The following is a 21,598-nucleotide window of genomic DNA, read 5'->3' as shown; positions in this document are numbered from 1 at the left end:
CTTACAATAAAAGGTGACTCGAAAAAACTAGCAAAAGAAGAGCATCATCATATTAAAGGTTCTATTCACCATCTTGAGTTGCACCATAGCAGCTTATGGTGCTTTTCTGCTCAGAGTGTGCCTCCAATCCCACATTCATTTTTAATTTCTTTGCAGTTTAAAAAACAACAATTACTGCTCGAAGTTCACTTTTCAAAACCATTCAACCTATTAAATGTATTTCTCTAACCTATGAATGTGGTCCATGTTCACTTTTCCTCATCTTCATCTCGATACTCCTTTCCCAGAAACCAGGTTCACTTCTTCATTCAACCCACCCATCCAAAGTCACCAAATCTTTGAAGCAAGTCTGCCTATTCTCCCTTTCTCTCTATGTACAAGATACCTTGTATCATTTGAATGGACAGCAGGAGAGAAGGATATTTATGGTGAGTGGGGGTGGGGTTTTGAGGAGTAACCTCATTTGCCTAAGAGCCGGGGTATCTGGGAAAAAAAGTATTTTATGGGGGAAGACTTTCACATCTCCTTGGTGAAATTTGTAGGGCCTTATAACATCCTTTCTGTGGATGCAGATTCAGTCGGAACAGAGGTCCTAGTCCTCGCTCTGCCTTTCAAAGGAACTGTAAATATGCATGGCTTATTTGGCTTTGCCCGGCAGGGCTTGCCCGCCAGGGTGAGAATGGCGTTTGTCAGGCGTTCGTCAGGCGATCGGAAGGGGTGAGGCAATAATTTATTTTTTTTATGTTTGAAAGCTTTATTAGAGAAAAATAAGTATTACAATAAGGTGACATCAGCCAATATGAGAACAAAGGTATAAGATGGGACAAAGAAAGTAGAAGCAGCCAATATCACAATGAAAAACAAAGCATTTTAAATGATGGGGAGGGAAGGAGGGGGGGGAAGGGAGGAGAGAAGAAAACAAAAACATGGTATTGATCGTAGAGGATGGGTAAGCAATAATAGGAAATACAGTCAATGGCAATCAAAAAGTACAGTAAAAGACCATCATATGAGTAATTGCATGAATGAAAAAGAAGTATGAAGAAGGTCAATATAAAGCTAAATTAATTAATAGAAGTGAATTGTACCATATAGGCAATAGTAGGAAGGATTCCTGCGTTACTGAGGAAGGTGAAACTAAAGGGCGCAGAAGAGAAGAAGTATGCTTGAATAAAAGGGGATTAAGGCATGGGGCTTTAGAGGTAAAACGAATTACTTCTTGGAAAGAGTACGGAAGCAGTAGTTCCTGTTCAACACAAAGCCAGAGGGGAGAAAAAGGGGAGGGTTCCTGAGATAACCAGCGGGAAGCCTGTCGAAGGGAAAAGGACTTATGATAGAGGCGAAAGTCTGGAAAGTTGGTACCACCATTAAGTTTAGATTTACGTAAGTTGGAAAGCGATATGCGGGCTTTTTTCTGCTTCCAAAGAAATTTGGACAACGTAGAATCAATGCGACGGAAATAGGAGTTTGGGATACGAAGTGGGAGCATGGATAATAAGTAGATCAAAATAGGGGCAATCATCATTCTGATGGAGTCAAGACGGCCCCACCAGGAAAGAAATAGTGGATTCCAAGAGGTGAGTAATGAGTCTATCCTAGATATGACTGCATTCATGTTGAGTTGAATGGAGGAGGATATAGAGCTAGAAAAAAGAACGCCGAGATATTTAATTTTTGTAGAATTCCAAGCAAAGCCAGTAGCCGTGAAAAAGTGGGGGAGACAAAGTTTGGTTAAAGGAAGAATCTCTGTTTTGTCCGAGTTTATTTTGTAACCGGAGACCAAGGAGAATTTCTGAAATTCGTTTAGTAATGCGGGGACTGAGGTAGGCGGGTCAGAAATAAATAAAAGAATATCGTCAGCATATGCAGACAACTTAAGATGACGTTTACCGTACGGGAAGCCAGAGATGGATGGATTATTGCGTATGGAGGTAAGGAAAGGTTCAAGCGCTAAAATAAATAAAAGAGGTGATAAGGGACAGCCCTGACGAACACCACGTTGAAGTGTGAATGGGGAAGTGAGTTGACCATTAACGAGAACAGACGCTTTGGGCATAGAATATATCAAAGAAATATAAGATATGAATTTAGGGTTAAAGCCGTGCCATTTTAAGGAGGCCAGAAGAAAAGACCAGTCAACCCGGTCAAAGGCTTTCTCAGCATCTACTGAAATGGCTGCAAGGGGAATCGATAGTGAAGGGGCTTTACTTAAAACATTAAGAAAGAGTCTAGAGTTATCCGAGGTCAAGCGGCCCTTAACAAAGCCGCATTGTTCTTTCCCTATAAGATGTGGTAGGAGCGGGTCAAGGCGAAGGGCTAATAGTTTCGCAAAAATTTTATAGTCAACATTAACTAGAGATATAGGTCGATAATTTTTACAGAACTTAGGGTCTCTACCATCTTTAGGGATAAGGCATATGGTAGCGTCCTGAAAAGAGCCTTGGGCTGATCCAGTAGAACAAAAAGACTGAAATAGAGATAGAAGGTGGGGTAAAAGAAGGTCTGAGAAATGTAGGTAGAATTCAACTGGGAAGCCGTCCGGTCCTGGGGTTTTCCCCTTAGTGAGGGAGGATAGAGCAGAGGACAGTTCCGAAATCGTAAGGTCAGAATCAACAGCCGAAATATTAAGGTGGGAAGTATCTGGTTGAGGTATGTTGTCAAAGTAGGATTGAATAAGCTCTGGGGTGGGAGGGTTTTCCGGAGTATATAAAGTTTCATAAAAAGAGTGGAATTGTTCCAAAATTTCTGCATTGGTATGAAGAAGTACATTAGAGGGGGAATAAATAGAATCAATATTAGTACGTTCTTTACGAGATTTTAAATAATTAGCTAACAGTTTACCTGATTTATTTCTACCTCCATAAAATCGCGCGCTGCTCCGGAGAAGAAAAGAGGAGGCAGAGTCTGTGGTAAGTTTGTTAAAGGCAATCTTAGCCTTAAGCAATTCAGGAGACATAATCTTATCAGAGGAAGTATAGAATTGATGTTCCAGAGATTTAATATGTGCAAGGGTGACTTTACGCTTTTGAAGGAATTTTTTCTTTTTTTTAGAGACAAAATCAATAATAAAACCTCGGGCTGTGGCCTTGAAGGAATCCCAAAGAGTATGAGGTGGGGTATCAGGCGTAGAGTTAAGATGAAAAAATTCAGAAGCAAAAGCACGAAAAGAGGAGGAAAAAAGAGGATCAGTAAGAAGAGAAGGGTTGAAGCGCCAGCGAGAAGATTTAGGAGTAGGAGGAAGAAGGTCAAAAACAGTAATAATAGGAGCATGGTCAGAGATAACAATCGGTTCAATAGAGGAAGAAATAAGGTGTTGAGAAAGAGATGAAGAGAGAAAGATATAGTCTAAGCGGGAGAAGGAAGCATGAGGAGGAGAGAAGAAGGAAAAATCCATAACGTCTGGGTGAGTGAGTCTCCATGAATCTACCAAATGAGTTTGGGTGATAGTGTCAAGGAATTGTTTATGAGGTTTATGAGGAGAAAAACGAACAGAGGATCTTCGGTCTAAAAATGGGTCAATGATCTGGTTACAGTCTCCACCCAATAGAAAAGCATCATCTTTACGCTGAATACATTTTGCTGTAATGGAGGGCCAAAAAGAGGAGTCAAAACATGTGGGACCGTAAACATTGAGTATCGTAAGTGGGATATTGTTAATTAGTAGTTTAGCTAAGACCCAGCGTCCCTCGTCATCCTTTTCTTCTAGAACTACTTTACACTGGAGACGCTTATGAATCAAAATGGCTACTCCATTCTTTTTTTGGGAAGCAGAAGAAAATAAAACAGTTCCAACCCATAATCGCTTTAGCTTTAAAGATTCGATGTCAGATAGGTGAGTTTCTTGGATAAGGACGATATCTGGATTGTAAGAGGAAAGGTGGGAGAGTACTCTTTGCCTTTTGATAGGGTGATTAAATCCTTTCACATTCCATGAAACAACTTTGAAGGTGAAAGCTTACTAAACTGATCTAAATCAAGATTTGCAAAAACATACTGTACATGTAATAATAATTCAAACTGTATAGAAGTATTAACCATAAAACTCTTCAAAAAGGAAGAAGGAAGAACAGGTAGAAAAGGGAGAAGAAAAAGGAAAAGGGAGAAGGGGAGGGATGGGAAAAGGGAAGGGAGACCAGTGGGGAAGGAAGAAGGAAGAGAAGAGAGAATGCATAGAAGACAGTACAAATCCAGAAGGATGACTGCGTTAAACATACCTGAAAGAGAAAAAAAAATACACATGGGGAAGGTGGGGAGGTGATGATGCTTTACAAGACGTACGGACCAGGATCAGGAGGAGAACCACATCGAGACCGCACAAAAGGAACATGGAATGGGACAAGGTGTTGAGAGGAGTATCCGATACATATCCGTCTGGGGAGGAAAAAAGGGAAAAATGTTAACATACATAACATGTAGACGTAAAAATAGAAGTCCAGAGAGTAGAAAAAGAAAAAAGAGGGATATATAGGAGATGCCAGAAACAGATAAAGGAGAGAAGAGATACGAATAGAGAGTGTAAGAACTGAGATGAGAAGTAAGGAGAATACACAAAGTCAAAGACAAGCCATTAGGAAGACAAACAAGTTAAACAATAAAAGTCCAATTTCAGCCACTGGTCGAAGCAGAAGAGGAGGCGTCCATCCCTTCTCCACTGTGTAGAAGAAGAAAGTTCCTTAATTCTCCAGGTTCCTGAAATGACCAAGTCTTTTCTCGATAGGTGACTCTGAGAGTACAAGGATGAAACAAGCCATATCTTGCTCCCAAGGCGCGCAGAGAGGGACGCATAGCCAGAAATTCTTTACGTCTGGAGGCGGTGACATTAGAGACATCTTGAGATAGATATACTCGTTGACCTTGCCAAGACACTTGTCTTTTACTCCTCGCGGCTGAGAGAATCAATAAAAGATCTGTGTATTTCAGAAATAAAATAATGACTCCACGAGGTTTTGAGGAGGAGCCCGTTCTGGCACCTAGTCTATGGGCTCTTTGTATACTAATGGAGGTGGAAGGTGGTAGGTCCAGAAGTTTCGACAAGAAAGTGGTGAAGAAAGTTACTGGATTATCCCCCTCAAGATTTTCCGGCAAATTGTAAATACGGAGGTTATTCCTCCTATTTCGATTTTCCAAATCCTCTGTATGCTTTTGGAGTGAGAGGACCGTTTTTTCTAAAGAGTCTATACGTTGTGTGTTGGACTGAACTTTAGGAAGGTGCTGTTCAACAGTAGAGAGACGGGCATCCATATTTTCCCATTTATCTTTTAAAAGCTGCATATCTGTACTCGTCTTTTCAATAAATGGGCGCAGCGCACGCAATTCCTCTAGAATTTGGTCAATAGAAGAATGAGAAGGATTGTCTTCTGGCGTAGGAGAATTTTGCTTGAGGCGCTTGCCCGCCGGAGCGGGTGGGGAAGACTTACTGGTGTTAGTATGAGCCAATGATGATTTTGGAGTCGTCATTTTCGCAGACACAGTGGCTCTATTAGTACCAGATGAAGATGCACCTGAAGTACTCCTCGATGGTATGAAGACAAATTTAGGTTTGCGTAAGTTGACCATAGAAAGGAATGAACGTGCGACAATATAGTCTCAATTCCCTGTGAGAAGACTAAAGGTGCATGTGAAATGTTCCAGAAATATCTCCAAAGAGAGGGAGAAGCACTCAGACGTAACTCAGTGGAAAAGGCGACAGAGAATTAGAGTATGCTAAATAACGAGTACAAAAAAGGGGAGAATGACTAAAATGGAAGCACAGGAAGGAGCATCCTGAAGTAGCTGAGGCGCAGGAGAAACGGGCAAAAAGTCTCAGAGAACGTTGTTATCATAGCGCCATGAGGAGGAAATTTAGGATAAAAAGTATTTCAGAGCAGTGAGCATGTTAGGGCGGGAAACATCCAGTTGTCAGGGGTGAAGCGCCGTAAAACTGCGTATTTGGACGTTTCCTCTAATGTGGAGGAGGAGAGAAAAAACGCAGTAAAGGTGTCTTGCACAATATATATAAGTCTCACCCCTGAAGTGAAGTCGGTGTCTGAAAGTTCATTGGTGTCCAGTGGTACGTCGTGTAGTGACAGCTCCTGTGAGCAGAGGCTCCGATGCTCGAAAGAGCTTCAAAATGGCGGCTCCGTGAGGGGCAGGGAATTCATCGCGGAGAGGGGCGAAAACGGCTCCACAAGCGATGAAAAGCTGCTCCGCCGATTTTGCTAGTGTTCCGCCAGCCAAATCCGGCAACGGTGCTCAGTAGCGGTCCCGTTTACATCGGGAAAAAACGCAGTGAGGTGGTCGATGCGGCGGAGCTCCGTACCTAGCCGGCCATCTTGCGCGGCATCCAAGCCACGCCCCCGAGGCAATAATTTATAATTCAATGATCTTCATGATATTTTCTTGATAATATGAAAGCAGGAAAGGGAAGCTTGGCAATAAGCAATCCTAAAGCAAGGTGTGACTCCAGGGAAGAATGACTTGAAAACAACATACAGAAAGACTCATGTAAAAAGGCCCTGATGAGGCTTGAACTCATGACCCCTGGTTTACAAGACCAGTGCTCTGCCACTGAGCTACAAGGCCAGTCTGCACGCAGGATGTAAATTGCAACATGTATTCTTACTGAGGTATGAATATATCTATGATTTTGAGACTCTGTATGGAAACGTAGTTGCATATGAATGTCCACGTGCGCGCACACATTGAAGACCATGCTTAAGGCACTTTTTTTGGAAGTATGAAAAACTACATTTTCATATGAGAAAATAAGAGTTTTCGCATTCAAGACCATACCGATAGCTCTAGTTAGTATGTCTGCAATCAGTGACATATAGAGAACCCACTTATTAGAAGTGATCTGTCTCTGTGGGGCAGACATATGTTAACAGTCATTCATTTGAGACGGCCTAAACTTTAGGAGTAAGAGCTGCTTTCTTATCAATCTATTTATCCAAACTGGTTAATAAGCCAGGAGTGAGTGAAAGGCAATCCTCTGGAAACTCCATGAAAGATCTAATTTCTATTACGCACAAAATACTTCACTTTATTTGACATATTTGTTAAAATGGAACAGTCAGATGATCCCATCTAGCGGATCCTGGCTCTGTCTTGAAAGAGAGTGTAATTATACTTCAAGAAATGCTGGCCATCAAAAGAGACTCTGATGGCTTTCCGACGAAGGTGGGATTCGAACCCACGCGTGCAGAGCACAATGGATTAGCAGTCCATCGCCTTAACCACTCGGCCACCTCGTCTGCCCTACAGGCCCATCTGAAACCTTGCTTCACAAAAGGTACTGAAGTGTCAATATACTGTACCTAAAAAAGAAAAAAACAGCTGAGGCAAGATCTCACATTCCACGTCTTCCCCCAATCAGGGACCTACATTTCATTTTTGGGAAATTCTTACTATGTGCTAATTACAAATATTCATAAGATTCCCCTAGACTTTGTCAGAACTGTCAAGATATAATTCTATGGGGTTTTGAATAGACAGAGCATATGTTATAGGACAATTATAGAATCTATTCCGTTTGGACTGTATTTTTAATAGTCATGATAACATGCTAGCATGTGAGTCGATCTTGCACAGTGAATGATGGAGCAGTGTCTGTCATCTACTTGGTCAGCTGTAGATGGCTCACCTGGGGAGATGTGAAAAGAGAGAGCTCCAGTGGCGCAATCGGTTAGCGCGCGGTACTTATACAGCAGTACTTGCACTGAGCCATGCCGAGGTTGTGAGTTCGAGCCTCACCTGGAACAGCCGTATTGTTTTTCATAAACCATTTCACAAAAAGTAAAGTTTAAACTCAGAGTATTGACGGCCCTTGCTAGAGAGTCTTTACTTCTTATAGGATCTACGTGTCCTACTCCTCTGGGTGCCAAATATCACATATCCTCCGCGATGCTCAGTTTAAACATTCCATGATGTGCCATCTTGCATTTCATGCAAACACCACATCAGTGCATTTAAAAATACATTTGTAGAATAATAAATATGATGAAAACAGTGTTCTCACATGATAACCATAAACTGAAGAGCTGCAAAAAATGCTGTATCAGCTACTTACAATAAAAGGTGACTCGAAAAAACTAGCAAAAGAAGAGCATCATCATATTAAAGGTTCTATTCACCATCTTGAGTTGCACCATAGCAGCTTATGGTGCTTTTCTGCTCAGAGTGTGCCTCCAATCCCACATTCATTTTTAATTTCTTTGCAGTTTAAAAAACAACAATTACTGCTCGAAGTTCACTTTTAAAAACCATTCAACCTATTAAATGTATTTCTCTAACCTATGAATGTGGTCCATGTTCACTTTTCCTCATCTTCATCTCGATACTCCTTTCCCAGAAACCAGGTTCACTTCTTCATTCAACCCACCCATCCAAAGTCACCAAATCTTTGAAGCAAGTCTGCCTATTCTCCCTTTCTCTCTATGTACAAGATACCTTGTATCATTTGAATGGACAGCAGGAGAGAAGGATATTTATGGTGAGTGGGGGTGGGGTTTTGAGGAGTAACCTCATTTGCCTAAGAGCCGGGGTATCTGGGAAAAAAAGTATTTTATGGGGGAAGACTTTCACATCTCCTTGGTGAAATTTGTAGGGCCTTATAACATCCTTTCTGTGGATGCAGATTCAGTCGGAACAGAGGTCCTAGTCCTCGCTCTGCCTTTCAAAGGAACTGTAAATATGCATGGCTTATTTGGCTTTGCCCGGCATGGCTTGCCCGCCAGGGTGAGAATGGCGTTTGTCAGGCGTTCGTCAGGCGATCGGAAGGGGTGAGGCAATAATTTATAATTCAATGATCTTCATGATATTTTCTTGATAATATGAAAGCAGGAAAGGGAAGCTTGGCAATAAGCAATCCTAAAGCAAGGTGTGACTCCAGGGAAGAATGACTTGAAAACAACATACAGAAAGACTCATGTAAAAAGGCCCTGATGAGGCTTGAACTCATGACCCCTGGTTTACAAGACCAGTGCTCTGCCACTGAGCTACAAGGCCAGTCTGCACGCAGGATGTAAATTGCAACATGTATTCTTACTGAGGTATGAATATATCTATGATTTTGAGACTCTGTATGGAAACGTAGTTGCATATGAATGTCCACGTGCGCGCACACATTGAAGACCATGCTTAAGGCACTTTTTTTGGAAGTATGAAAAACTACATTTTCATATGAGAAAATAAGAGTTTTCGCATTCAAGACCATACCGATAGCTCTAGTTAGTATGTCTGCAATCAGTGACATATAGAGAACCCACTTATTAGAAGTGATCTGTCTCTGTGGGGCAGACATATGTTAACAGTCATTCATTTGAGACGGCCTAAACTTTAGGAGTAAGAGCTGCTTTCTTATCAATCTATTTATCCAAACTGGTTAATAAGCCAGGAGTGAGTGAAAGGCAATCCTCTGGAAACTCCATGAAAGATCTAATTTCTATTACGCACAAAATACTTCACTTTATTTGACATATTTGTTCAAATGGAACAGTCAGATGATCCCATCTAGCGGATCCTGGCTCTGTCTTGAAAGAGAGTGTAATTATACTACAAGAAATGCTGGCCATCAAAAGAGACCCTGATGGCTTTCCGACGAAGGTGGGATTCGAACCCACGCGTGCAGAGCACAATGGATTAGCAGTCCATCGCCTTAACCACTCGGCCACCTCGTCTGCCCTACAGCCCCATCTGAAACCTTGCTTCACAAAAGGTACTGAAGTGTCAATATACTGTACCTAAAAAAGAAAAAAACAGCTGAGGCAAGATCTCACATTCCACGTCTTCCCCCAATCAGGGACCTACATTTCATTTTTGGGAAATTCTTACTATGTGCTAATTACAAATATTCATAAGATTCCCCTAGACTTTGTCAGAACTGTCAAGATCTAATTCTATGGGGTTTTGAATAGACAGAGCATATGTTATAGAACAAATATAGAATCTATTCCGTTTGGACTGTATTTTTAATAGTCATGATAACATGCTAGCATGTGAGTCGATCTTGCACAGTGAATGATGGAGCAGTGTCTGTCATCTACTTGGTCAGCTGTAGATGGCTCACCTGGGGAGATGTGAAAAGAGAGAGCTCCAGTGGCGCAATCGGTTAGCGCGCGGTACTTATACAGCAGTACTTGCACTGAGCCATGCCGAGGTTGTGAGTTCGAGCCTCACCTGGAGCAGCCGTGTTGTTTTTCATAAACCATTTCACAAAAAGTAAAGTTTAAACTCAGAGTATGGACGGCCCTTGCTAGAGAGTCTTTACTTCTTATAGGATCTACGTGTCCTACTCCTCTGGGTGCCAAATATCACATATCCTCCGCGATGCTCAGTTTAAACATTCCATGATGTGCCATCTTGCATTTCATGCAAACACCACATCAGTGCATTTAAAAATACATTTGTAGAATAATAAATATGATGAAAACAGTGTTCTCACATGATAACCATAAACTGAAGAGCTGCAAAAAATGCTGTATCAGCTACTTACAATAAAAGGTGACTCGAAAAAACTAGCAAAAGAAGAGCATCATCATATTAAAGGTTCTATTCACCATCTTGAGTTGCACCATAGCAGCTTATGGTGCTTTTCTGCTCAGAGTGTGCCTCCAATCCCACATTCATTTTTAATTTCTTTGCAGTTTAAAAAACAACAATTACTGCTCGAAGTTCACTTTTCAAAACCATTCAACCTATTAAATGTATTTCTCTAACCTATGAATGTGGTCCATGTTCACTTTTCCTCATCTTCATCTCGATACTCCTTTCCCAGAAACCAGGTTCACTTCTTCATTCAACCCACCCATCCAAAGTCACCAAATCTTTGAAGCAAGTCTGCCTATTCTCCCTTTCTCTCTATGTACAAGATACCTTGTATCATTTGAATGGACAGCAGGAGAGAAGGATATTTATGGTGAGTGGGGGTGGGGTTTTGAGGAGTAACCTCATTTGCCTAAGAGCCGGGGTATCTGGGAAAAAAAGTATTTTATGGGGGAAGACTTTCACATCTCCTTGGTGAAATTTGTAGGGCCTTATAACATCCTTTCTGTGGATGCAGATTCAGTCGGAACAGAGGTCCTAGTCCTCGCTCTGCCTTTCTGCATGGCTTATTTGGCTTTGCCCGGCAGGGCTTGCCCGCCAGGGTGAGAATGGCGTTTGTCAGGCGTTCGTCAGGCGATCGGAAGGGGTGAGGCAATAATTTATAATTCAATGATCTTCATGATATTTTCTTGATAATATGAAAGCAGGAAAGGGAAGCTTGGCAATAAGCAATCCTAAAGCAAGGTGTGACTCCAGGGAAGAATGACTTGAAAACAACATACAGAAAGACTCATGTAAAAAGGCCCTGATGAGGCTTGAACTCATGACCCCTGGTTTACAAGACCAGTGCTCTGCCACTGAGCTACAAGGCCAGTCTGCACGCAGGATGTAAATTGCAACATGTATTCTTACTGAGGTATGAATATATCTATGATTTTGAGACTCTGTATGGAAACGTAGTTGCATATGAATGTCCACGTGCGCGCACACATTGAAGACCATGCTTAAGGCACTTTTTTTGGAAGTATGAAAAACTACATTTTCATATGAGAAAATAAGAGTTTTCGCATTCAAGACCATACCGATAGCTCTAGTTAGTATGTCTGCAATCAGTGACATATAGAGAACCCACTTATTAGAAGTGATCTGTCTCTGTGGGGCAGACATATGTTAACAGTCATTCATTTGAGACGGCCTAAACTTTAGGAGTAAGAGCTGCTTTCTTATCAATCTATTTATCCAAACTGGTTAATAAGCCAGGAGTGAGTGAAAGGCAATCCTCTGGAAACTCCATGAAAGATCTAATTTCTATTACGCACAAAATACTTCACTTTATTTGAAATATTTGTTAAAATGGAACAGTCAGATGATCCCATCTAGCGGATCCTGGCTCTGTCTTGAAAGAGAGTGTAATTATACTACAAGAAATGCTGGCCATCAAAAGAGACTCTGATGGCTTTCCGACGAAGGTGGGATTCGAACCCACGCGTGCAGAGCACAATGGATTAGCAGTCCATCGCCTTAACCACTCGGCCACCTCGTCTGCCCTACAGCCCCATCTGAAACCTTGCTTCACAAAAGGTACTGAAGTGTCAATATACTGTACCTAAAAAAGAAAAAAACAGCTGAGGAAAGATCTCACATTCCACGTCTTCCCCCAATCAGGGACCTACATTTCATTTTTGGGAAATTCTTACTATGTGCTAATTACAAATATTCATAAGATTCCCCTAGACTTTGTCAGAACTGTCAAGATATAATTCTATGGGGTTTGAATAGACAGAGCATATGTTATAGGACAATTATAGAATCTATTCCGTTTGGACTGTATTTTTAATAGTCATGATAACATGCTAGCATGTGAGTCGATCTTGCACAGTGAATGATGGAGCAGTGTCTGTCATCTACTTGGTCAGCTGTAGATGGCTCACCTGGGGAGATGTGAAAAGAGAGAACTCCAGTGGCGCAATCGGTTAGCGCGCGGTTCTTATACAGCAGTACTTGCACTGAGCCATGCCGAGGTTGTGAGTTCGAGCCTCACCTGTAGCAGCCGTGTTGATTTTCATAAACCATTTCACAAAAAGTAAAGTTTAAAATCAGAGTATGGACGGCCCTTGCTAGAGAGTCTTTACTTCTTATAGGATCTACGTGTCCTACTCCTCTGGGTGCCAAATATCACATATCCTCCGCGATGCTCAGTTTAAACATTCCATGATGTGCCATCTTGCATTTCATGCAAACACCACATCAGTGCATTTAAAAATACATTTGTAGAATAATAAATATGATGAAAACAGTGTTCTCACATGATAACCATAAACTGAAGAGCTGCAAAAAATGCTGTATCAGCTACTTACAATAAAAGGTGACTCGAAAAAACTAGCAAAAGAAGAGCATCATCATATTAAAGGTTCTATTCACCATCTTGAGTTGCACCATAGCAGCTTATGGTGCTTTTCTGCTCAGAGTGTGCCTCCAATCCCACATTCATTTTTAATTTCTTTGCAGTTTAAAAAACAACAATTACTGCTCGAAGTTCACTTTTCAAAACCATTCAACCTATTAAATGTATTTCTCTAACCTATGAATGTGGTCCATGTTCACTTTTCCTCATCTTCATCTCGATACTCCTTTCCCAGAAACCAGGTTCACTTCTTCATTCAACCCACCCATCCAAAGTCACCAAATCTTTGAAGCAAGTCTGCCTATTCTCCCTTTCTCTCTATGTACAAGATACCTTGTATCATTTGAATGGACAGCAGGAGAGAAGGATATTTATGGTGAGTGGGGGTGGGGTTTTGAGGAGTAACCTCATTTGCCTAAGAGCCGGGGTATCTGGGAAAAAAAGTATTTTATGGGGGAAGACTTTCACATCTCCTTGGTGAAATTTGTAGGGCCTTATAACATCCTTTCTGTGGATGCAGATTCAGTCGGAACAGAGGTCCTAGTCCTCGCTCTGCCTTTCAAAGGAACTGTAAATATGCATGGCTTATTTGGCTTTGCCCGGCAGGGCTTGCCCGCCAGGGTGAGAATGGCGTTTGTCAGGCGTTCGTCAGGCGATCGGAAGGGGTGAGGCAATAATTTATAATTCAATGATCTTCATGATATTTTCTTGATAATATGAAAGCAGGAAAGGAAAGCTTGGCAATAAGCAATCCTAAAGCAAGGTGTGACTCCAGGGAAGAATGACTTGAAAACAACATACAGAAAGACTCATGTAAAAAGGCCCTGATGAGGCTTGAACTCATGACCCCTGGTTTACAAGACCAGTGCTCTGCCACTGAGCTACAAGGCCAGTCTGCACGCAGGATGTAAATTGCAACATGTATTCTTACTGAGGTATGAATATATCTATGATTTTGAGACTCTGTATGGAAACGTAGTTGCATATGAATGTCCACGTGCGCGCACACATTGAAGACCATGCTTAAGGCACTTTTTTTGGAAGTATGAAAAACTACATTTTCATATGAGAAAATAAGAGTTTTCGCATTCAAGACCATACCGATAGCTCTAGTTAGTATGTCTGCAATCAGTGACATATAGAGAACCCACTTATTAGAAGTGATCTGTCTCTGTGGGGCAGACATATGTTAACAGTCATTCATTTGAGACGGCCTAAACTTTAGGAGTAAGAGCTGCTTTCTTATCAATCTATTTATCCAAACTGGTTAATAAGCCAGGAGTGAGTGAAAGGCAATCCTCTGGAAACTCCATGAAAGATCTAATTTCTATTACGCACAAAATACTTCACTTTATTTGACATATTTGTTAAAATGGAACAGTCAGATGATCCCATCTAGCGGATCCTGGCTCTGTCTTGAAAGAGAGTGTAATTATACTACAAGAAATGCTGGCCATCAAAAGAGACTCTGATGGCTTTCCGACGAAGGTGGGATTCGAACCCACGCGTGCAGAGCACAATGGATTAGCAGTCCATCGCCTTAACCACTCGGCCACCTCGTCTGCCCTACAGCCCCATCTGAAACCTTGCTTCACAAAAGGTACTGAAGTGTCAATATACTGTACCTAAAAAAGAAAAAAACAGCTGAGGCAAGATCTCACATTCCACGTCTTCCCCCAATCAGGGACCTACATTTCATTTTTGGGAAATTCTTACTATGTGCTAATTACAAATATTCATAAGATTCCCCTAGACTTTGTCAGAACTGTCAAGATATAATTCTATGGGGTTTGAATAGACAGAGCATATGTTATAGGACAATTATAGAATCTATTCCGTTTGGACTGTATTTTTAATAGTCATGATAACATGCTAGCATGTGAGTCGATCTTGCACAGTGAATGATGGAGCAGTGTCTGTCATCTACTTGGTCAGCTGTAGATGGCTCACCTGGGGAGATGTGAAAAGAGAGAACTCCAGTGGCGCAATCGGTTAGCGCGCGGTTCTTATACAGCAGTACTTGCACTGAGCCATGCCGAGGTTGTGAGTTCGAGCCTCACCTGTAGCAGCCGTGTTGATTTTCATAAACCATTTCACAAAAAGTAAAGTTTAAACTCAGAGTATGGACGGCCCTTGCTAGAGAGTCTTTACTTCTTATAGGATCTACGTGTCCTACTCCTCTGGGTGCCAAATATCACATATCCTCCGCGATGCTCAGTTTAAACATTCCATGATGTGCCATCTTGCATTTCATGCAAACACCACATCAGTGCATTTAAAAATACATTTGTAGAATAATAAATATGATGAAAACAGTGTTCTCACATGATAACCATAAACTGAAGAGCTGCAAAAAATGCTGTATCAGCTACTTACAATAAAAGGTGACTCGAAAAAACTAGCAAAAGAAGAGCATCATCATATTAAAGGTTCTATTCACCATCTTGAGTTGCACCATAGCAGCTTATGGTGCTTTTCTGCTCAGAGTGTGCCTCCAATCCCACATTCATTTTTAATTTCTTTGCAGTTTAAAAAACAACAATTACTGCTCGAAGTTCACTTTTCAAAACCATTCAACCTATTAAATGTATTTCTCTAACCTATGAATGTGGTCCATGTTCACTTTTCCTCATCTTCATCTCGATACTCCTTTCCCAGAAACCAGGTTCACTTCTTCATTCAACCCACCCATCCAAAGTCACCAAATCTTTGAAGCAAGTCTGCCTATTCTCCCTTTCTCTCTATGTACAAGATACCTTGTATCATTTGAATGGACAGCAGGAGAGAAGGATATTTATGGTGAGTGGGGGTGGGGTTTTGAGGAGTAACCTCATTTGCCTAAGAGCCGGGGTATCTGGGAAAAAAAGTATTTTATGGGGAAGACTTTCACATCTCCTTGGTGAAATTTGTAGGGCCTTATAACATCCTTTCTGTGGATGCAGATTCAGTCGGAACAGAGGTCCTAGTCCTTGCTCTGCCTTTCAAAGGAACTGTAAATATGCATGGCTTATTTGGCTTTGCCCGGCAGGGCTTGCCCGCCAGGGTGAGAATGGCGTTTGTCAGGCGTTCGTCAGGCGATCGGAAGGGGTGAGGCAATAATTTATAATTCAATGATCTTCATGATATTTTCTTGATAATATGAAAGCAGGAAAGGGAAGCTTGGCAATAAGCAATCCTAGAGCAAGGTGTGACTCCAGGGAAGAATGACTTGAAAACAACATACAGAAAGACTCATGTAAAAAGGCCCTGATGAGGCTTGAACTCATGACCCCTGGTTTACAAGACCAGTGCTCTGCCACTGAGCTACAAGGCCAGTCTGCACGCAGGATGTAAATTGCAACATGTATTCTTACTGAGGTATGAATATATCTATGATTTTGAGACTCTGTATGGAAACGTAGTTGCATATGAATGTCCACGTGCGCGCACACATTGAAGACCATGCTTAAGGCACTTTTTTTGGAAGTATGAAAAACTACATTTTCATATGAGAAAATAAGAGTTTTCGCATTCAAGACCATACCGATAGCTCTAGTTAGTATGTCTGCAATCAGTGACATATAGAGAACCCACTTATTAGAAGTGATCTGTCTCTGTGGGGCAGACATATGTTAACAGTCATTCATTTGAGACGGCCTAAACTTTAGGAGTAAGAGCTGCTTTCTTATCAATCTATTTATCCAAACTGGTTAATAAGCCAGGAGTGAGTGAAAGGCAATCCTCTGGAAACTCCATGAAAGATCTAATTTCTATTACGCACAAAATACTTCACTTTATTTGACATATTTGTTAAAATGGAACAGTCAGATGATCCCATCTAGCGGATCCTGGCTCTGTCTTGAAAGAGAGTGTAATTATACTACAAGAAATGCTGGCCATCAAAAGAGACTCTGATGGCTTACCGACGAAGGTGGGATTCGAACCCACGCGTGCAGAGCACAATGGATTAGCAGTCCATCGCCTTAACCACTCGGCCACCTCGTCTGCCCTACAGCCCCATCTGAAACCTTGCTTCACAAAAGGTACTGAAGTGTCAATATACTGTACCTAAAAAAGAAAAAAACAGCTGAGGCAAGATCTCACATTCCACGTCTTCCCCCAATCAGGGACCTACATTTCATTTTTGGGAAATTCTTACTATGTGCTAATTACAAATATTCATAAGATTCCCCTAGACTTTGTCAGAACTGTCAAGATATAATTCTATGGGGTTTTGAATTGACAGAGCATATGTTATAGGACAATTATAGAATCTATTCCGTTTGGACTGTATTTTTAATAGTCATGATAACATGCTAGCATGTGAGTCGATCTTGCACAGTGAATGATGGAGCAGTGTCTGTCATCTACTTGGTCAGCTGTAGATGGCTCACCTGGGGAGATGTGAAAAGAGAGAGCTCCAGTGGCGCAATCGGTTAGCGCGCGGTACTTATACAGCAGTACTTGCACTGAGCCATGCCGAGGTTGTGAGTTCGAGCCTCACCTGGAGCAGCCGTGTTGTTTTTCATAAACCATTTCACAAAAAGTAAAGTTTAAACTCAGAGTATGGACGGCCCTTGCTAGAGAGTCTTTACTTCTTATAGGATCTACGTGTCCTACTCCTCTGGGTGCCAAATATCACATATCCTCCGCGATGCTCAGTTTAAACATTCCATGATGTGCCATCTTGCATTTCATGCAAACACCACATCAGTGCATTTAAAAATACATTTGTAGAATAATAAATATGATGAAAACAGTGTTCTCACATGATAACCATAAACTGAAGAGCTGCAAAAAATGCTGTATCAGCTACTTACAATAAAAGGTGACTCGAAAAAACTAGCAAAAGAAGAGCATCATCATATTAAAGGTTCTATTCACCATCTTGAGTTGCACCATAGCAGCTTATGGTGCTTTTCTGCTCAGAGTGTGCCTCCAATCCCACATTCATTTTTAATTTCTTTGCAGTTTAAAAAACAACAATTACTGCTCGAAGTTCACTTTTCAAAACCATTCAACCTATTAAATGTATTTCTCTAACCTATGAATGTGGTCCATGTTCACTTTTCCTCATCTTCATCTCGATACTCCTTTCCCAGAAACCAGGTTCACTTCTTCATTCAACCCACCCATCCAAAGTCACCAAATCTTTGAAGCAAGTCTGCCTATTCTCCCTTTCTCTCTATGTACAAGATACCTTGTATCATTTGAATGGACAGCAGGAGAGAAGGATATTTATGGTGAGTGGGGGTGGGGTTTTGAGGAGTAACCTCATTTGCCTAAGAGCCGGGGTATCTGGGAAAAAAAGTATTTTATGGGGGAAGACTTTCACATCTCCTTGGTGAAATTTGTAGGGCCTTATAACATCCTTTCTGTGGATGCAGATTCAGTCGGAACAGAGGTCCTAGTCCTCGCTCTGCCTTTCAAAGGAACTGTAAATATGCATGGCTTATTTGGCTTTGCCCGGCAGGGCTTGCCCGCCAGGGTGAGAATGGCGTTTGTCAGGCGTTCGTCAGGCGATCGGAAGGGGTGAGGCAATAATTTATAATTCAATGATCTTCATGATATTTTCTTGATAATATGAAAGCAGGAAAGGGAAGCTTGGCAATAAGCAATCCTAAAGCAAGGTGTGACTCCAGGGAAGAATGACTTGAAAACAACATACAGAAAGACTCATGTAAAAAGGCCCTGATGAGGCTTGAACTCATGACCCCTGGTTTACAAGACCAGTGCTCTGCCACTGAGCTACAAGGCCAGTCTGCACGCAGGATGTAAATTGCAACATGTATTCTTACTGAGGTATGAATATATCTATGATTTTGAGACTCTGTATGGAAACGTAGTTGCATATGAATGTCCACGTGCGCGCACACATTGAAGACCATGCTTAAGGCACTTTTTTTGGAAGTATGAAAAACTACATTTTCATATGAGAAAATAAGAGTTTTCGCATTCAAGACCATACCGATAGCTCTAGTTAGTATGTCTGCAATCAGTGACATATAGAGAACCCACTTATTAGAAGTGATCTGTCTCTGTGGGGCAGACATATGTTAACAGTCATTCATTTGAGACGGCCTAAACTTTAGGAGTAAGAGCTGCTTTCTTATCAATCTATTTATCCAAACTGGTTAATAAGCCAGGAGTGAGTGAAAGGCAATCCTCTGGAAACTCCATGAAAGATCTAATTTCTATTACGCACAAAATACTTCACTTTATTTGAAATATTTGTTAAAATGGAACAGTCAGATGATCCCATCTAGCGGATCCTGGCTCTGTCTTGAAAGAGAGTGTAATTATACTACAAGAAATGCTGGCCATCAAAAGAGACTCTGATGGCTTTCGGACGAAGGTGGGATTCGAACCCACGCGTGCAGAGCACAATGGATTAGCAGTCCATCGCCTTAACCACTCGGCCACCTCGTCTGCCCTACAGCCCCATCGGAAACCTTGCTTCACAAAAGGTACTGAAGTGTCAATATACTGTACCTAAAAAAGAAAAAAACAGCTGAGGCAAGATCTCACATTCCACGTCTTCCCCCAATCAGGGACCTACATTTCATTTTTGGGAAATTCTTACTATGTGCTAATTACAAATATTCATAAGATTCCCCTAGACTTTGTCAGAACTGTCAAGATATAATTCTATGGGGTTTGAATAGACAGAGCATATGTTATAGGACAATTATAGAATCTATTCCGTTTGGACTGTATTTTTAATAGTCATGATAACATGCTAGCATGTGAGTCGATCTTGCACAGTGAATGATGGAGCAGTGTCTGTCATCTACTTGGTCAGCTGTAGATGGCTCACCTGGGGAGATGTGAAAAGAGAGAACTCCAGTGGCGCAATCGGTTAGCGCGCGGTTCTTATACAGCAGTACTTGCACTGAGCCATGCCGAGGTTGTGAGTTCGAGCCTCACCTGTAGCAGCCGTGTTGATTTTCACAAACCATTTCACAAAAAGTAAAGTTTAAAATCAGAGTATGGACGGCCCTTGCTAGAGAGTCTTTACTTCTTATAGGATCTACGTGTCCTACTCCTCTGGGTGCCAAATATCACATATCCTCCGCGATGCTCAGTTTAAACATTCCATGATGTGCCATCTTGCATTTCATGCAAACACCACATCAGTGCATTTAAAAATACATTTGTAGAATAATAAATATGATGAAAACAGTGTTCTCACATGATAACCATAAACTGAAGAGCTGCAAAAAATGCTGTATCAGCTACTTACAATAAAAGGTGACTCGAAAAAACTAGCAAAAGAAGAGCATCATCATATTAAAGGTTCTATTCACCATCTTGAGTTGCACCATAGCAGCTTATGGTGCTTTTCTGCTCAGAGTGTGCCTCCAATCCCACATTCATTTTTAATTTCTTTGCAGTTTAAAAAACAACAATTACTACTCGAAGTTCACTTTTCAAAACCATTCAACCTATTAAATGTATTTCTCTAACCTATGAATGTGGTCCATGTTCACTTTTCCTCATCTTCATCTCGATACTCCTTTCCCAGAAACCAGGTTCACTTCTTCATTCAACCCACCCATCCAAAGTCACCAAATCTTTGAAGCAAGTCTGCCTATTCTCCCTTTCTCTCTATGTACAAGATACCTTGTATCATTTGAATGGACAGCAGGAGAGAAGGATATTTATGGTGAGTGGGGGTGGGGTTTTGAGGAGTAACCTCATTTGCCTAAGAGCCGGGGTATCTGGGAAAAAAAGTATTTTATGGGGGAAGACTTTCACATCTCCTTGGTGAAATTTGTAGGGCCTTATAACATCCTTTCTGTGGATGCAGATTCAGTCGGAACAGAGGTCCTAGTCCTCGCTCTGCCTTTCAAAGGAACTGTAAATATGCATGGCTTATTTGGCTTTGCCCGGCAGGGCTTGCCCGCCAGGGTGAGAATGGCGTTTGTCAGGCGTTCGTCAGGCGATCGGAAGGGGTGAGGCAATAATTTATAATTCAATGATCTTCATGATATTTTCTTGATAATATGAAAGCAGGAAAGGAAAGCTTGGCAATAAGCAATCCTAAAGCAAGGTGTGACTCCAGGGAAGAATGACTTGAAAACAACATACAGAAAGACTCATGTAAAAAGGCCCTGATGAGGCTTGAACTCATGACCCCTGGTTTACAAGACCAGTGCTCTGCCACTGAGCTACAAGGCCAGTCTGCACGCAGGATGTAAATTGCAACATGTATTCTTACTGAGGTATGAATATATCTATGATTTTGAGACTCTGTATGGAAACGTAGTTGCATATGAATGTCCACATGCGCGCACACATTGAAGACCATGCTTAAGGCACTTTTTTTGGAAGTATGAAAAACTACATTTTCATATGAGAAAATAAGAGTTTTCGCATTCAAGACCATACCGATAGCTCTAGTTAGTATGTCTGCAATCAGTGACATATAGAGAACCCACTTATTAGAAGTGATCTGTCTCTGTGGGGCAGACATATGTTAACAGTCATTCATTTGAGACGGCCTAAACTTTAGGAGTAAGAGCTGCTTTCTTATCAATCTATTTATCCAAACTGGTTAATAAGCCAGGAGTGAGTGAAAGGCAATCCTCTGGAAACTCCATGAAAGATCTAATTTCTATTACGCACAAAATACTTCACTTTATTTGACATATTTGTTAAAATGGAACAGTCAGATGATCCCATCTAGCGGAT

The 21,598-nt window shown here is 41.3% G+C and overlaps 16 non-coding genes across 16 annotated transcripts; 3 read left to right on the top strand and 13 right to left on the bottom strand.

Moving 5' to 3' along the window:
- Positions 1-6,489: 6,489 nt before the first annotated feature.
- On the bottom strand, positions 6,490-6,561 carry TRNAT-UGU (transfer RNA threonine (anticodon UGU)). Its single transcript has one exon. It is a non-coding gene; the product is annotated as a tRNA-Thr (tRNA).
- Positions 6,562-7,150: 589 nt separating this feature from the next.
- Positions 7,151-7,232, bottom strand: TRNAS-GCU (transfer RNA serine (anticodon GCU)). The gene has a single exon. It is a non-coding gene; the product is annotated as a tRNA-Ser (tRNA).
- Positions 7,233-7,644: 412 nt separating this feature from the next.
- On the top strand, positions 7,645-7,739 carry TRNAI-UAU (transfer RNA isoleucine (anticodon UAU)). Its single transcript has 2 exons — positions 7,645-7,682; positions 7,704-7,739. It is a non-coding gene; the product is annotated as a tRNA-Ile (tRNA).
- A 1,174-nt stretch (positions 7,740-8,913) lies between these two features.
- On the bottom strand, positions 8,914-8,985 carry TRNAT-UGU (transfer RNA threonine (anticodon UGU)). The gene has a single exon. It is a non-coding gene; the product is annotated as a tRNA-Thr (tRNA).
- Positions 8,986-9,574: 589 nt separating this feature from the next.
- On the bottom strand, positions 9,575-9,656 carry TRNAS-GCU (transfer RNA serine (anticodon GCU)). The gene has a single exon. It is a non-coding gene; the product is annotated as a tRNA-Ser (tRNA).
- Positions 9,657-10,068: 412 nt separating this feature from the next.
- On the top strand, positions 10,069-10,163 carry TRNAI-UAU (transfer RNA isoleucine (anticodon UAU)). Its single transcript has 2 exons — positions 10,069-10,106; positions 10,128-10,163. It is a non-coding gene; the product is annotated as a tRNA-Ile (tRNA).
- Positions 10,164-11,321: 1,158 nt separating this feature from the next.
- On the bottom strand, positions 11,322-11,393 carry TRNAT-UGU (transfer RNA threonine (anticodon UGU)). The gene has a single exon. It is a non-coding gene; the product is annotated as a tRNA-Thr (tRNA).
- Positions 11,394-11,982: 589 nt separating this feature from the next.
- TRNAS-GCU (transfer RNA serine (anticodon GCU)) lies at positions 11,983-12,064 on the bottom strand. The gene has a single exon. It is a non-coding gene; the product is annotated as a tRNA-Ser (tRNA).
- Positions 12,065-13,744: 1,680 nt separating this feature from the next.
- Positions 13,745-13,816, bottom strand: TRNAT-UGU (transfer RNA threonine (anticodon UGU)). The gene has a single exon. It is a non-coding gene; the product is annotated as a tRNA-Thr (tRNA).
- Positions 13,817-14,405: 589 nt separating this feature from the next.
- TRNAS-GCU (transfer RNA serine (anticodon GCU)) lies at positions 14,406-14,487 on the bottom strand. Its single transcript has one exon. It is a non-coding gene; the product is annotated as a tRNA-Ser (tRNA).
- Positions 14,488-16,166: 1,679 nt separating this feature from the next.
- On the bottom strand, positions 16,167-16,238 carry TRNAT-UGU (transfer RNA threonine (anticodon UGU)). The gene has a single exon. It is a non-coding gene; the product is annotated as a tRNA-Thr (tRNA).
- A 589-nt stretch (positions 16,239-16,827) lies between these two features.
- TRNAS-GCU (transfer RNA serine (anticodon GCU)) lies at positions 16,828-16,909 on the bottom strand. The gene has a single exon. It is a non-coding gene; the product is annotated as a tRNA-Ser (tRNA).
- A 412-nt stretch (positions 16,910-17,321) lies between these two features.
- On the top strand, positions 17,322-17,416 carry TRNAI-UAU (transfer RNA isoleucine (anticodon UAU)). Its single transcript has 2 exons — positions 17,322-17,359; positions 17,381-17,416. It is a non-coding gene; the product is annotated as a tRNA-Ile (tRNA).
- A 1,174-nt stretch (positions 17,417-18,590) lies between these two features.
- TRNAT-UGU (transfer RNA threonine (anticodon UGU)) lies at positions 18,591-18,662 on the bottom strand. Its single transcript has one exon. It is a non-coding gene; the product is annotated as a tRNA-Thr (tRNA).
- A 589-nt stretch (positions 18,663-19,251) lies between these two features.
- Positions 19,252-19,333, bottom strand: TRNAS-GCU (transfer RNA serine (anticodon GCU)). Its single transcript has one exon. It is a non-coding gene; the product is annotated as a tRNA-Ser (tRNA).
- A 1,680-nt stretch (positions 19,334-21,013) lies between these two features.
- Positions 21,014-21,085, bottom strand: TRNAT-UGU (transfer RNA threonine (anticodon UGU)). Its single transcript has one exon. It is a non-coding gene; the product is annotated as a tRNA-Thr (tRNA).
- Between the last annotated feature and the right edge of the window lie 513 nt (positions 21,086-21,598).

Source organism: Triturus cristatus, chromosome 12 (genome assembly GCF_964204655.1).
Source record: "Triturus cristatus chromosome 12, aTriCri1.1, whole genome shotgun sequence".
Classification (NCBI taxonomy): domain Eukaryota; kingdom Metazoa; phylum Chordata; class Amphibia; order Caudata; family Salamandridae; genus Triturus; species Triturus cristatus.
The sequence above is the reverse complement of the archived record's forward strand: the minus strand, read 5'-3'. Positions and strand labels throughout refer to the sequence as shown.